The 13057-nt window shown below is 47.5% G+C and overlaps 1 pseudogene across 1 annotated transcript in view; it reads left to right on the top strand.

Annotated features, from left to right (window-relative positions):
* LOC147119820 (uncharacterized) overlaps positions 1–12700 on the top strand; it is a 35874-nt pseudogene extending 23174 nt beyond the window's left edge. The window contains exon 3 of the transcript XR_015078086.1: positions 4031–12700. The product of XR_015078086.1 is annotated as an uncharacterized LOC147119820 (transcript). The remainder of the gene's footprint in view (positions 1–4030) is intronic.
* The last annotated feature ends 357 nt before the right edge of the window (positions 12701–13057 follow it).

Genomic DNA, 13057 nt, shown 5'->3' on the forward strand with positions numbered 1-13057 from the left:
GTACACCTGTCAGGAAAGGATGGACAGGCTGGGTCTCTTTTGAAAAAAGGTCTAATTTCATGAAAGGTCTTTAAGTTCATGAACGGTTTTGCTACAGTAGATACAGAGAGAATGTTTCCACTTGTGGGGAAGAGCATAACTAGAGGCCATCAATATAAGATAGTCGTCAAGAAATCCAATCGGGAATTCAGGAGAAACTTCTTTACCCAGAGAGTGGTGAGAATGTGGAACTCGCTACCACAGGGAGTGGTTGAAGCGAATAGTATAGATGCATTTAAGGGGAGGCTAGACAAGCATATGAGGGAGAAGGGAATAGAGGGTTATGCTGATAGAGTTATATAGGGAAAGACGGGAGGAGGCTCGAGTGGAGCATAAATGCCAGCATGGACTGGTTGGGCCGAATGGCCTGTCTGTGCCGTATACCCTGTGTAATCCTGTGTAGTCACAGCAAACAGAGAGTTTAACAGACTGCCCATGGTCCACTGTAACCCCCACCTTCTCTCACTATTCACGGACACTGCTGCAGTAATTGCTCCTCTGACCTTTCCTCTCTTGTCCCTCCTACACCCCTAATACACGGCCCGACACAATCTCCCTCCCCCTACATCCTCACTGTGCTGGAATCCACACCAGTCTCCCCATCTGCTCCTTGTTCTCTCCCTGGATCCTAAAACTACTGAACTCAGTCTTCCCTCCTGAAGTCTACAGGCTCTAAAATTGAAGGTTGGTGTCCCTCAGTTCCGACTCCTCCCCTTCTCTCCTCTTTTCCCTCTTGGTGGTGTTCCGCATTCTGGGCCTTGGGCCTTGCCCGGGGATTCTCAGTATGAACAGGTGGGGTGTGTTTGGAGACAGGGTGTCCCCACTCTCCTCTTTCCCCCTTGGTTGTGTTCCACACTCTGGGCCTTGGGCCGTGCCTGAGGATTCTCAGTATGAACAGGTGGGATGTGTTTGGAGACAGGGTGTCCCCGCTCTCCTCCTCTTTCCCCCTTGGTTGTGTTCCACACTCTGGGCCTTGGGCCTTGCCCCGGGGATTCTCAGTATGAACAGGTGGGATGTGTTTGGAGACAGGGTGTCCCCGCTCTCCTCCTTTAAAGGGACAAGGAGACGACCAGCTGGGCTGAATGGCCCTGCTTTATGACATCACTGCAGTGCCTAGCAACCAACCTCCCTAAGCCCTGCTCATTATGGGCTGGCAGTGTTTGTTGGGACAGGGTAGAGGGAGCTTTACTCTGTGTCTAACCCGTGCTGTACCTGCCTTTTTGTACTCTACACCCCTATTTATAAAATCTATGATCCAATGTGCTTTTTAAACACTTTATCAGCTTGTCCCTCCCACTTTTAAAGGTTTGTGTATCTGAACCGCTTGTTGGTTTTAGTGATATTAACATAACATGGCTAAAGTACATTAACATAAATTGCTGATATAATGTGTAATATGGGAGAGAGAAGTTTAGTCTGAGTTAGAAACTCACATGCGCTTCACTGCAAACAGGTCACCATGGCAACACTGATAAGACATTCCATTCCACAAATTCCACTGGGGGAAACTCTAATCAGATCAGGGGAAAGAACCGGGTTTGTCTGTTAATAACCACAATATAAGCTTAAACCAAAGTGAGTAATAGAATAGATCAGATTATAAGGTGTGATGTTTATATCTATAACTGTGAAGCTGTAAAATAACATCATTAACAGCAGGCAGGGTAGTTTAGGGATAAAGAGAACATTACTGAAGAAAAGTAACTGCTGGGAACCAGGGAAAGTGTCCTTGTAAACCACAGATTAGAGAAGTTCCAGCTGTCTTTCCCTCGCTTCCTGCTGAAACCCAGCAGAGAAGACAAAGAAGAGTCAGGTGCCAGAGATGGATCACTACAGGGTATAAAAGTGAGGGGATCCTGATGTAAGGGGGCAGTCGGGACTGGAGACACCGGAGATCAAGCTCAGGGCACCCGAGGTTCCATCCAGCGGGCTGACCTCATGTAAGTTACTGTGGACACGCGGGACTTGCAAGTTTACTCTGATTGATGGATCAATGTAAGGTACGGTAGAGGACAGAGAATCTGCTCATCTTATATTTCTAATAAGGTATTAAAGTTGTTGACATGAGACTCTAGAACCTGCTAATGAATAAGACAAGGCATCAGCTAGAATCTTACATCACTTTACTGTTCTGCTCCTCTACTCCTTTTAAATGTTTCCCATTTAATGTAGATTTTATCTTTTTCCAACTCACAAAATGCATGACATTTCAGCGGACATCTACCGGCCCCATTTACTAACCTGTGTATTCACACTGAAGTCACTTACAGTCCTCTTCACAGTTGGCCAGGGTCCCTATTTTGGTCTCATCTGGAGAGTTTGATCTTGTGCCCAGATCATTTCTCTATTTTGAGAAGAGCAGTGGTCCCAACACTGACCCTGGGGGACACCACTGTGTACATTCCTCCAGTCTGAAGAACATCCATTAACCACTACTCTCTGTTTTCTGCCCTTTATCCAACTTCCTATCCACGCTGCCCCACTCCCTTTAATACCGTCAGCCTTAATTTGATCAACAAGCCTCCTGTCCGGCACCTGATCAAACACCTTTTAACAATCCATTTACACAATATCCACTGCATTTCCTTTCTCACTACACTGTGTTATTTCCTGAAATAATCCCTGCTGTCTGTCCTGATGAATCCATTTCACTGCCAAATGTTGCAATGTTTGCTCCACCCCACAGGGTTCCATCTGTTCAAAGCCACAACAGAAAGGTCCAGTTTTCTCCTGGAGTTTGAGAGAAATCAGCTTGAACAATGAGGCAGAGTTTCAGCCAATGAGGGAGATCCGGGTTCAGCCCAGCCCATTGGGTGCCGCAAGCCCCGCTCCTCACGCATTCCGATTGGTTGGAGGACCAGTCGCCTGTTCGGTCAAATTTCTCTCCATGGATGTTGCCTGACCTGCTGAGTTTTTCCAGCATTTTCTGTTGTTATTTCCACTCTTCCTATTGGTCCGGAGCTCCCGTCAATCACCCAAGCAGCGTGAATTGAGCATGCGCGGGAGAGGCTCATTGTTGGGCAGTGGCGGAGACTGAGTGACCCGACAGGAGAAACAACAAGTGGCCTTGACACAACAGAGGGAGCAACTCAGAGCCGGTTAGCATCAGGGTGGATCTCGGTCCCTGGCCTCCTGTGTAGGGCTTTCTTGTTGCATCAGTTTGAGCTGGAGTGGAGAGGGGGGGAGAAGCTGCTGGGTTTAACCCCCAGTACTTCTGAGCCCAGTGGGACCCAACAATTTCCAACGTGGAATTGTGAAGGGAGGTGGATTCTAGGTGAGATTAAGTTGCTAAACAGACACTGTCCGCACAATGTAAAAGATTATCGTTTTAGGAACAAGTATTTCTGTAGAGGCTTTCAATCCATTTTATATATACAGATTTTTTAAATTCATTCGGGTGCCGCTAGCAAGGCCAGCATATATTGCCAGTCCGCAGCTTCCCATTGAGAAGGTGATGCTGGGCCTCCTTCTTGAACCTCTGCAGTCCGTGTGGTGAAGGTATTCTCAGAATGCTGTTAGGTGAGGAGTTCCAGGATTTTCACCCAGTGGCGATGTAGGAACGGCAATATATGCCCAAGTCAGGATAGTGTGTGACTTGGAGGGGAACTGGGAGGTGATGGTGTTCCCATGCACCTGCTGCCCTTGTCCTTCTAGGTGGTGGAGGTCATGCGTTTGGGACGTGCTGTCAAAGTTTTAGTCGAGTTACAGATGTATAAAGTCACTCTCCTTCACCCCTCCCCCTCCCACCTTGCTCGCTCTCCTCCCAAAGAGGCCAGAGTCTTGTGTCGGCCCAGACCGGGTGGCGGGTTCCCTTCCCTGAAGGACATTAGTGAACCAGTTTGGTTTTTACGACAATCGGCAGCTTTCATGGTCACTTTTCGAGTGCCGGGCCCACAAATTCCCAGATTCATTCAGCTCAATTTCACAACCTGCCTTTGTGTTTTTGTGGGTTCTCTCTCACCCTTTTTCCTGTTTTCAATTCATTTTGCAGGGCATTAGAAGGGGAGGATTTACAGATGGGAAGCTCAAACCAAACATCACTTCAAGTCGCTCGATTCATCAGGACCTTTGAACGTGGAAGCAGAAAGCCCCGTTCAGAGCGGGGAGAAACCGTACATGTGTTGTGTGTGTGGACGAGCCTTCAGCCAATACTCTAGCCTGTCGAGTCACAAGCACAATCACATGCGGGAGAGTACAGTCACCTGCTCTGAGTGCGGGAAGAGATTCACGTTTTCATCCGGCCTACTGAAACACCAGTGAGTTCACACTGGGGAGAGGCCGTTCGCTTGCTCCGTGTGTGGGAAGGGATTCACATGTTCATCCAGCCTGCTGACACATCAGCGAGTTCACACTGGGGAGAGGAGGCCGTTCACCTGCTCTGAACGTGGGAAGGGATTCCCTCGTTCATTCAACCTGCTGCAGCACTGGCGAGTTCACACCGACGAGAGACCTTTTTAAATGCCCGACTGCGGGAAGTTCTATAAAAGTTCCGGGGACCTGATGCGCCATCAACATGTTCACACTGACGAGAGACTGTTCAGGTGCTCGCACTGTGGGACTGGATTCACGCAATCATCTCGCCTCACTGTACACCAGTGAGTTCACACCAGGGAGAGGCCATTCACCTGCTCTGAGTGTGGGAAGGGATTCCCTTATTCATTCAACCTGCTGCAGCACTGGCGAATTCACACTATGTGGCACTTTATCAAACGCCTTTTGGAAATCCATGTACACTACATCAACCCTCTCTGTTACCTCATCAAAAAACTTGATCGAGTTGGTTAAACACGATTTGCCTTTAACAAATCTGTGCTGGCTTTCCTTAATTAATCCACAGCCATCCAAGTGACTTTTCATTTTGTCCCTGATTACTGTTTCTAAAAGCTTCCCCACTACCGAGGTTAAACTGACTGGCCAGTAGTTGCTGGGTTTATCCTTACACCCTTTTTTGAACAAGGATGTAACATTTGCAGTTCTCCAGTCCTCTGGCACCACCCCCGTATCCAAGGAGGATTGGAATATTATGGCCAGTACTTCCCTCAATTCCCTCAGCATTCTAGGATGCATCCCATCCACTCCTGGTGATTTATCTACTTTAAGTACAGTCAGTCTTTCTAATACCTCCTCTTTATCAATATTTATCCTATCAAGTATCTCCACTACCTCCTGCTTTACTATGTCTATGGCAGCATCCTCTTCCTTGGTAATGACAGATGCAAAGTACTCATTTAGTACCTCAGCCATACCCTCTGCCTCCATGCATAGGTCTCCTTTATGGTCCCTAATCGGCCCTACCCCTCCTCTTAATACCCGTTTACTATTTATATTCCTATAGTAGACTTTTGGATGACCTTTTATGTTGGCTGCCATTCTATTCTCATTCCCTCTCTTTGCCCCTCTTATTTTCTTTTTCACTTCTCCTCTGACCTTTCTATATTTAGCCTGATTCTCAGATGTATTTGCAACCTGACATCTGTCATACGTGATCTTTTTCTGCTTCATCATATTCTCTCTTTTGTCATCCAGGGAGCCCTGATTTTAGTTGCCCTGCCTTTCCCCCTAGTGGGAATGTAGCTCAACTGTACCTGAACTACTTCCTCTTTAAAGGCAGCCCATTGTTCCATTACAGTTTTGCCTGCTAATCTTTGATTCCAGTTTACCCGGGCCAGATCCGTTCTCATCCCACTGAAATTGGCCTTCCCCCAGTTAAACATTTTTACTCTAGATTGCTCCCTGTCCTTTTCCATAGCTAATCTAAACCTTATGATACTATGATCACTGTTCCCTAAATGTTCACCTACTTACACTTGCTCCACTTGACCTACCTCATTCCCCAGAACCAGATCCAGCAATGCCTCCTCCCATGTTGGGCCGGAAACGTACTGATCAAGAAAGTTCTCCTGAACACACACCAGAAATTCTTCCCTTTCTGTGCCCTTTACTCTATTACGATCCCAGTCTATATTAGGACAGTTGAAGTCCCCCATTATCACTACTCTATAGTTCTTGCACCTCTCTGTAATTTCTCTGCAAATTTGCTCCTCTATATCTTTCCCACTATTTGGTGGTCTATAGAATACACCCAGTAGTGTAATGGCACCTCTATTATTTCTTAACTCTAGCCATATAGATTCTGTCCTTGACCCCTCCAGGACATCCTCCCTCTCCAGCACTGTAACATTCTCCTTGACCAATACTGCCACACCACCTCCTATCTTTCCTGAAAACTTTGTAACCAGGAATATTTAATACCCAATCCTGCCCTTTTTTGAGCCAGGTCTCAGTTATTGCCACAACATCATATTCCCATGTGGCTATTTGTGCCTGCAGCTCACTTACCTTGTTTACTGCGCTTCGTGCATTCACATACATACACTGTAAACCCATCTTAGACCATCCTGTATTCTCTCTTAGTTTCACCCACCTAATACCTTACTATTTCTTACTTTAGTGCTCTCTGCCTCTCCCAATCCTTTGAGCACTTTATTTCCCCTTTCTAACGTTACATCCTGGTGCCCATCCCCCTGCCAGCTTAGTTTAAACCCTCCCCAACAGCACTAGCAAACCTCCCCGCGAGGATATTTGTACAGGCTCTGTTGAGGTGCGACCCATCCGGCCTGTACAGGTCCCACCTCCCCCAGAACCGGCCCCAATTCCCCAGGAATCTGAAGCCCTCCCTCCTGAACCATCTCTCCAGCCACACATTCATCATCTCCATCCTCCTATTTCTATACTCACTCGTGCGTGGCACCGGGAGTAATCCAGAGATTACTACCTTTTGAGGTCCTGCTTTTTAATCTCTTTCCGAGCTCCCTAAAATCTGTCTGCAGGACCTCATCCCTCTTTCTACCTACGTTGTTGGTACCGATATGGACAACGACCTCTGGCTGTTCACACTCCCCCCTCAGAGTGTCCTGCAGCCACTCAGTGACATCTTTAACCCTGGCACCAGGGAGGCAACATACCATCCTGGAGTCAGGTCTGTAGCTGCAGAAACGCCTGTCTCCTCCCCTAACAATTGAATCCCCGACCACTATTGCTTTCCCTGTCTTCCTCCTCCACCCCTGTGCAGCTGAGCCACCCCGTGGTACCATGGATTTGGCCCTGGCTGTACTCCCCAGAGGAACTATCACCCTCACCAGTACTCAGCACAGAATACTGGTTGGAGAGCGAGATGGGCTCCGGGGACTCCTGCACTACCTGCCTGGTCCTCCTTCTGTCTGGCAGTCGCCCATTCCCTCTCTGCCTGCACACTCATTAGCTGGGGGGTGACCACCTCCTGAAACATGCTATCCACGTAGCTCTCAGCCTCGTGGATGCACCGCAGCGACGCCAGTTGCTGTTCAAGCTCTGAAACCCGGAGCTCGAGCTCCTCCAGCTGACGACACCTCCTGCACACATGGTTGTCCAGGACACGGGAAGCATCCTGGAGTTCCCACAATTTCTTTTTATTCATTCATGGGATGTGGGCGTCGTTGGCAAGGCCAGCATTAATTGCCCATCCCTAGTTGCCCTTGAGAAGGTGGTGGTGAGCCGCCTTCTTGAACCACTGCAGTCCATGTGGTGAAGGTACTCCCACAGTGCTGTTAGGAACGGAGTTCCAAGATTTTGACCCAGCGACGATGAAGGAACGGCGATATATGTCCAAGTCAGGATGGTGTGTGACTGGGAGGGGAACTTGGAGGTTGGGGTGATCCCATGCACCTGCTGCCCTTGTCCTTCTAGTTGGAAGAGGTCGCGGGTTTGGGAGGTGCTGCTGAAGAAGCCTTGGCGAGTTGCTGCAGTGCATCTTGTAGATGGTACACACTGCAGCCATGGTACACTGGTGGTGGAGGGAGTGAATGTTTAAGGTGGTGGATGGGGTGCCAATCAAGTGGGCTGCTTTGTCCTGGATGGTGTCAAGCTTCTTGAGTGTTGTTGGAGCTGCACTCATCCGGGCAAGTGGAGAGTATTCCATCGCACTCCTCAGTTGTACCTTGTAGATGGTGGAAAGGCACATGATGTGCATCCGCTGGACCGAGTGGCCCTACTGTGCCTTTATTTATTCGACTATTAACTAACTTCTTTTTCTTAAGTATCTTAACAGAAATAAGCAAAGACTTAAAAAAAACAATACCTCCCCAATCTGCTCCTTCCCTTGTGCTGAGGTCACTTACCTTTCTCCCTGAAACTGGTGCTCCCTCCAGACTCTTGGCCGCTCCTCTCGCTGTCCCACAGCTCTGCTCTCGCGCCTAGTAACTTGGGTTCTGTGGCTCCACTCCTCCTTTTCACTCAGACGTCTCCACCACCTTCTCCCTCTCCACCAATTCCTGCGTCCACTCTGCTTGTGAATCACTCCGTTTGCGAATCTCCCGGCTCTGTCTCCAAGCTCAGTATTTGAAACAATGATCTCGATGCAGGAAATAGTGCACGGTGTGTTAGTTCCAGGAGATTAAATCAAGGACACCATCACAATCAGCAAAGACAATGACAAAGATCAGAACATTCCAAAGGCTGTCACATGCAGTACCTGTGGAGGAGTTGTACTAACCGCATCCAAGAAGTGCTAAACCATGCACACAATAACTGATTTCAAATCTGAAGCAAGAGAGTTCTTTCAAGGGTTGGTTGAAAGGAATTTCAGAGGAGTATAAAGTTCAGTCTATGACACCCACAAGCCATGTCGTCAAACGGAACCAGCTTGGGATTAGATGTGGTAGAAGGTGAACTAGGTGAGAAGTGATATAATCAAGAGTAAGAAAAGCCCAAAAATGGAACAGTCGGTAACAGAACATCAATAAGTCTCCTCTGGTCATGGAGAAATCAAATATTCAATACACTGTGTTTGAAACAAAGCTGCTTTATTCAATATTGATACAGAATATTAATCTCCAGCCCAAGTGTAGGGGTTATTAAGATCAGCAAAAACACACTCTGACTGTGTACTGGAGGCGGAAGTAGTACCATATATAGGAGCAGACTAAGAAAGACTACGAAAAATTCAAAAATGGGTTTAGAATGCATGTACGTAAACGCTCAAAGTGTGGTGAATAAGACTGGTGAGCTACAAGCACAATTAGCCATGCGGCAATATGATGTTGTGGCAATAACGGAAATGTGGCTTAAAAATAGTCAGGACTGGGCACTTAATATTCAAGGGTACAAGGTTTTCAGAAAGGATAGGGGAGGAAAAAAGGGAGGTGGGGTGTGATGAAGGAAGACATTGTAGTGTTGGAAAGGGAGGATGTTCTTGAGGGGACAAGGACAGAATCCATTTGGTTAGAGTTGAGGAGCAAAAAGGGTATGATCACGCTATTGGGGGTATTCTACAGGCCTCCAAATAGTGAGAGGGAGGTAGAGGAGCAAATCTGCAGGGAAATCGCAGAGATATGCAAGAGCTATAGAGTGGTGATATTGGGGGACTTTAATTACCCATATATCGATTGGGATAATGCTAGGGTAAAGGCAAAGGAGGGGGAGAAATTTCTGAAATGTGTTCAGGAGAAATTCCTTCACCAATATGTTGTTGGTCCAACTAGGAAGGAGGCATTGCTGGATCTGGTGCTGGGGAATGAGGTGGGCCAGATCGACCAAGTGTCTGGGAGAACACTTGGGTATGAGTGCTCATCGTATCATAAGATTTAGATTAGCAATGGAGAGGAGCAAGGAACAAGCTAGAGTGGAACTTCTAAACTGGAATAGGGCTAACTTCAGTGGGATGCGAAAAGATCTAGCCAGGGTTAAAATGGAACCAAAGACTGACAGGAAAAACTGTAACAGAACAATGGGTGATCTTTAAGGTGGAGATGTTCCAAGTACAGGCTAGGTACATTCCAACAAGAGGGAAGGGTAAGGGAACCAAAGCAAGGGCTTCTTGGATGATGAGGGAAATAGAGAAGATGATGAAACAAAAAAAGTGGGTGTATGATGAATGTCAGGTGAATTCTTCAAGGGAGAACCAGACCAAATACAATAAGTTGAGAGGGGAAGTGAAGCTGAAAATAAGATTGGCAAAAACAGAATATGAGAGTAGAATGGCGGTTAACATAAAAGGGAACCCCAAAATCTTCTACCGGCATGTAAACAGTAAGCGGGCAGTAAGAGGCGGGTGGGGCCTATTAGGGACAAAGAAGGTGATATATACTTAGAGGGGCAGGGCAAGGCTAGAATACTCAATGAGTACTTTGTATCGGTGTTTACTAAGGAGGTGGATGCTGACAAAATATCGGTAGAAGTGGAAAAGACAGAAGCAATGGAAGGGGTGAAAATTGATAGACAGGATTTACTAGAACGGCTGGGTGTGCTTAGAGTGGATAAGTCACCTGGTCCAGATGGGTTGCATCCCAGGTTGCTAAGGGAATTGGGGGAGGAGGTAGCGGAAGGGCAATCCATAATTTTCCAACCTTCTCTAGATGCGAGGGGAAGTGCCTGAGGATTGGAAAGTGGCAAATGTGACACCATTGTTCAAGAAAGGGTGTAAGGACAATCTTAGTAACTATAGGCCGGCCAGTTCAACATCAGTGGTGGGTAAAGTTTTAGAAACAATAATCAAGGAAAAATTGAATGGGCACTTGGAAAGGTTTAAGCTAATTAAGGAGAGCCAACACGGATTTTTAAAAGGCAGATCGTGTTTCACTAATCTAATTCAAATTTTTGATGAAGTAACGGGGAGATTGATTAAGGGAATGCAATGGATGTTGTCTACATGGATTTTAGGAAGGCGTTTGACAAAGTACCACATAGAAGGCTGGTTTCACAGATTCACAGAATCACACAGTGCAGATAGAGGCCATTTCGGCCCATCGAGCCTGCACCGACATATATCCCACCCGATCCCCGTAACCCCACGTATTTAATCCCCCCTAACACTAAGGGTCAATTTATCACGGCCAATCAACCTAACCCGCACATCTTTGGACTGTGGGAGGAAACCGGAGCACCCGGAGAAAACCCACGCAAACACGGGGAGAATGTGCAAACTCCACACAGACAGTCGCCCGAGGCCGGATTCGAACCCGGGTCCCTGGCGCTGTGAGGCAACAGTGCTAACCACTATGCCACCGTGCATATTGAGGCTCATGTAATAGGTGGGTCAGTGGCAGCTTGGATAAGGAATGGGCTTAAGGACAGAAAACAGCGAGTTGTGATAAATGGCTGTTTTTCAGACTGGAGGATGGTAGACAGTGGTGTTCCCCAAGGGTCACTGCTGGGGCCACTGCTTTTTTGATATATATAAATGACCTGGATATTGGAATACAAAGTAGAATTTCTAAATTTGCAGATGACACCAAACTTTGATTTGATAGAGATGTACAAGATTATGACGGGTTTGGATAGGCTAGATGGGAAAAGGCTGTTCCTACTAGATGATGGTACAAGGACTAGGGGACACAAATTTAAGGTATCGGGCAAGAGATACAGGGGGGATGTGAGCAAAAACGTTTTACGCAGCGTGTGGTGAGGACCTGGAACTCGCTGCCAATGGAAGTGGTGGAAGCGGAGACACTTAATGTTTTCAAGGGGAGACTGGATGGGCGCTTGAGGGAAATAAACTTGTAGGGCTACGGGGATAGAGCGGGGGAATGGGACTCAATGGATTGCTCGACAGAGAGCTGACACGGACTTGATGGGCCGAATGGCCTCCTCTGTCCTGTCATGTCTCTATAAAGGTGCTGACACTGGCTGGGTTCAATTCTACACTCACTGGTTCCTCTCCCTCTCCTCCCCTGAATCTGCTCACTCTGGCTGGGTTCAGTTCACTCACTGTTTCTCTTCCCTCTCTTCCCCTGAAGGTGCTGACTCTAGCTGGGTTCAGTTTCACACTCACTGGTTCACCTCCCTCTCCTCCCCTGAACGTGCTGACTCTGGCTGGGTTCAGTTCTACACTCACTGGTTCCACTCCCTCTCCTCCCCTGAAGGTGCTGACTCTGGCTGATTTCAGTTTACTTGCTGGGACCTGGAAGCCCCGCCTTCTAAATGGCTTCACATGCACTCTACCGCTCGACGATGCAAGATAGCGGCAGAAAAAACCCACAGCTTTCCTTTGCAAAGATGGCCGCCATTAATCTGGGCCTGTTATTGGGGAAAAGCCTCCGAGCTGCAAACGCGGAACCTGTAGGTTCCCATTCGTGGCTTGCGGCCTACAGCAGGTGTTTATGAAGCCAACCTGGCGAGTGCGTTACCTCTCTGCGCCCTGCTGATTCGTAATCGGCGTAAAATCGCTTCACCGACCTTTCTGCGCTTATCCCACTTACCCGGCTCTGATCACATTGGCAATGCGCATTCTCAAAATACAGGCGGGTGCTGCGCCTGCGCACTGGGCTCTACCAGTGTGAATGGGGCACATTCTCCCCCGCGGGGCATGCTGGGGAACATTGAAAACCCCAAACAGTGAATGGAGAATGAATTTCTGTGATCCCAGTGAGAGAGAATTCATCAATAATTCACTCAGAAACCCAAGTGCACGGGCACTCTGCCATGGTTCAGTCTGTACTATTTGCATATTGAATTATCATTGGCCCGCAGGCATCTGTAAGGAAAAGCTATTATATTCACGTGATCACATGCTGAAGTGTCATTGGCCTGCAGGCATCTGTAAGGGGTCCTAACTCCATCTTGTCCCCACTGCGCTGTATGAGTCAGATCACAGACCTGATGCTTCATAAAAGAGTTTAAACTGTAATACTCCGTTGTCCTGCAATTTATTATTTTTGTACAAAGTGTGCAAAACAAGACCTATTATATTCAAAATAACAACAGAAAATACTGGAAAAACTCAGCAGGCCAGGCAACATCCGTGGAGAGAAATTAGAGTTGACGTTTCGGGTGAACTCTTTTTCAAAACTGGAAAGGAAATGAAATAGATCGAAGGCAGGGCTGCGATAGAACAAAAGAAGTAAAGAGACATTAAGAGGTATTCAAAACCAGACGAGATGGTAATAGGGCTAGTGGAGACAAAAGACGGCTCAGATTAGGTGTGAAGTGTACTGGCAGGAAGAGAGACAGCTGCCATGTGGGAGAGAGAGAGAAAAATGGAAAG

This window comes from Somniosus microcephalus, chromosome 4 (assembly GCF_052327205.1).
Source record: "Somniosus microcephalus isolate GS21.2 chromosome 4, FLI_Smic_1.0, whole genome shotgun sequence".
NCBI classification, from domain to species: domain Eukaryota; kingdom Metazoa; phylum Chordata; class Chondrichthyes; order Squaliformes; family Somniosidae; genus Somniosus; species Somniosus microcephalus.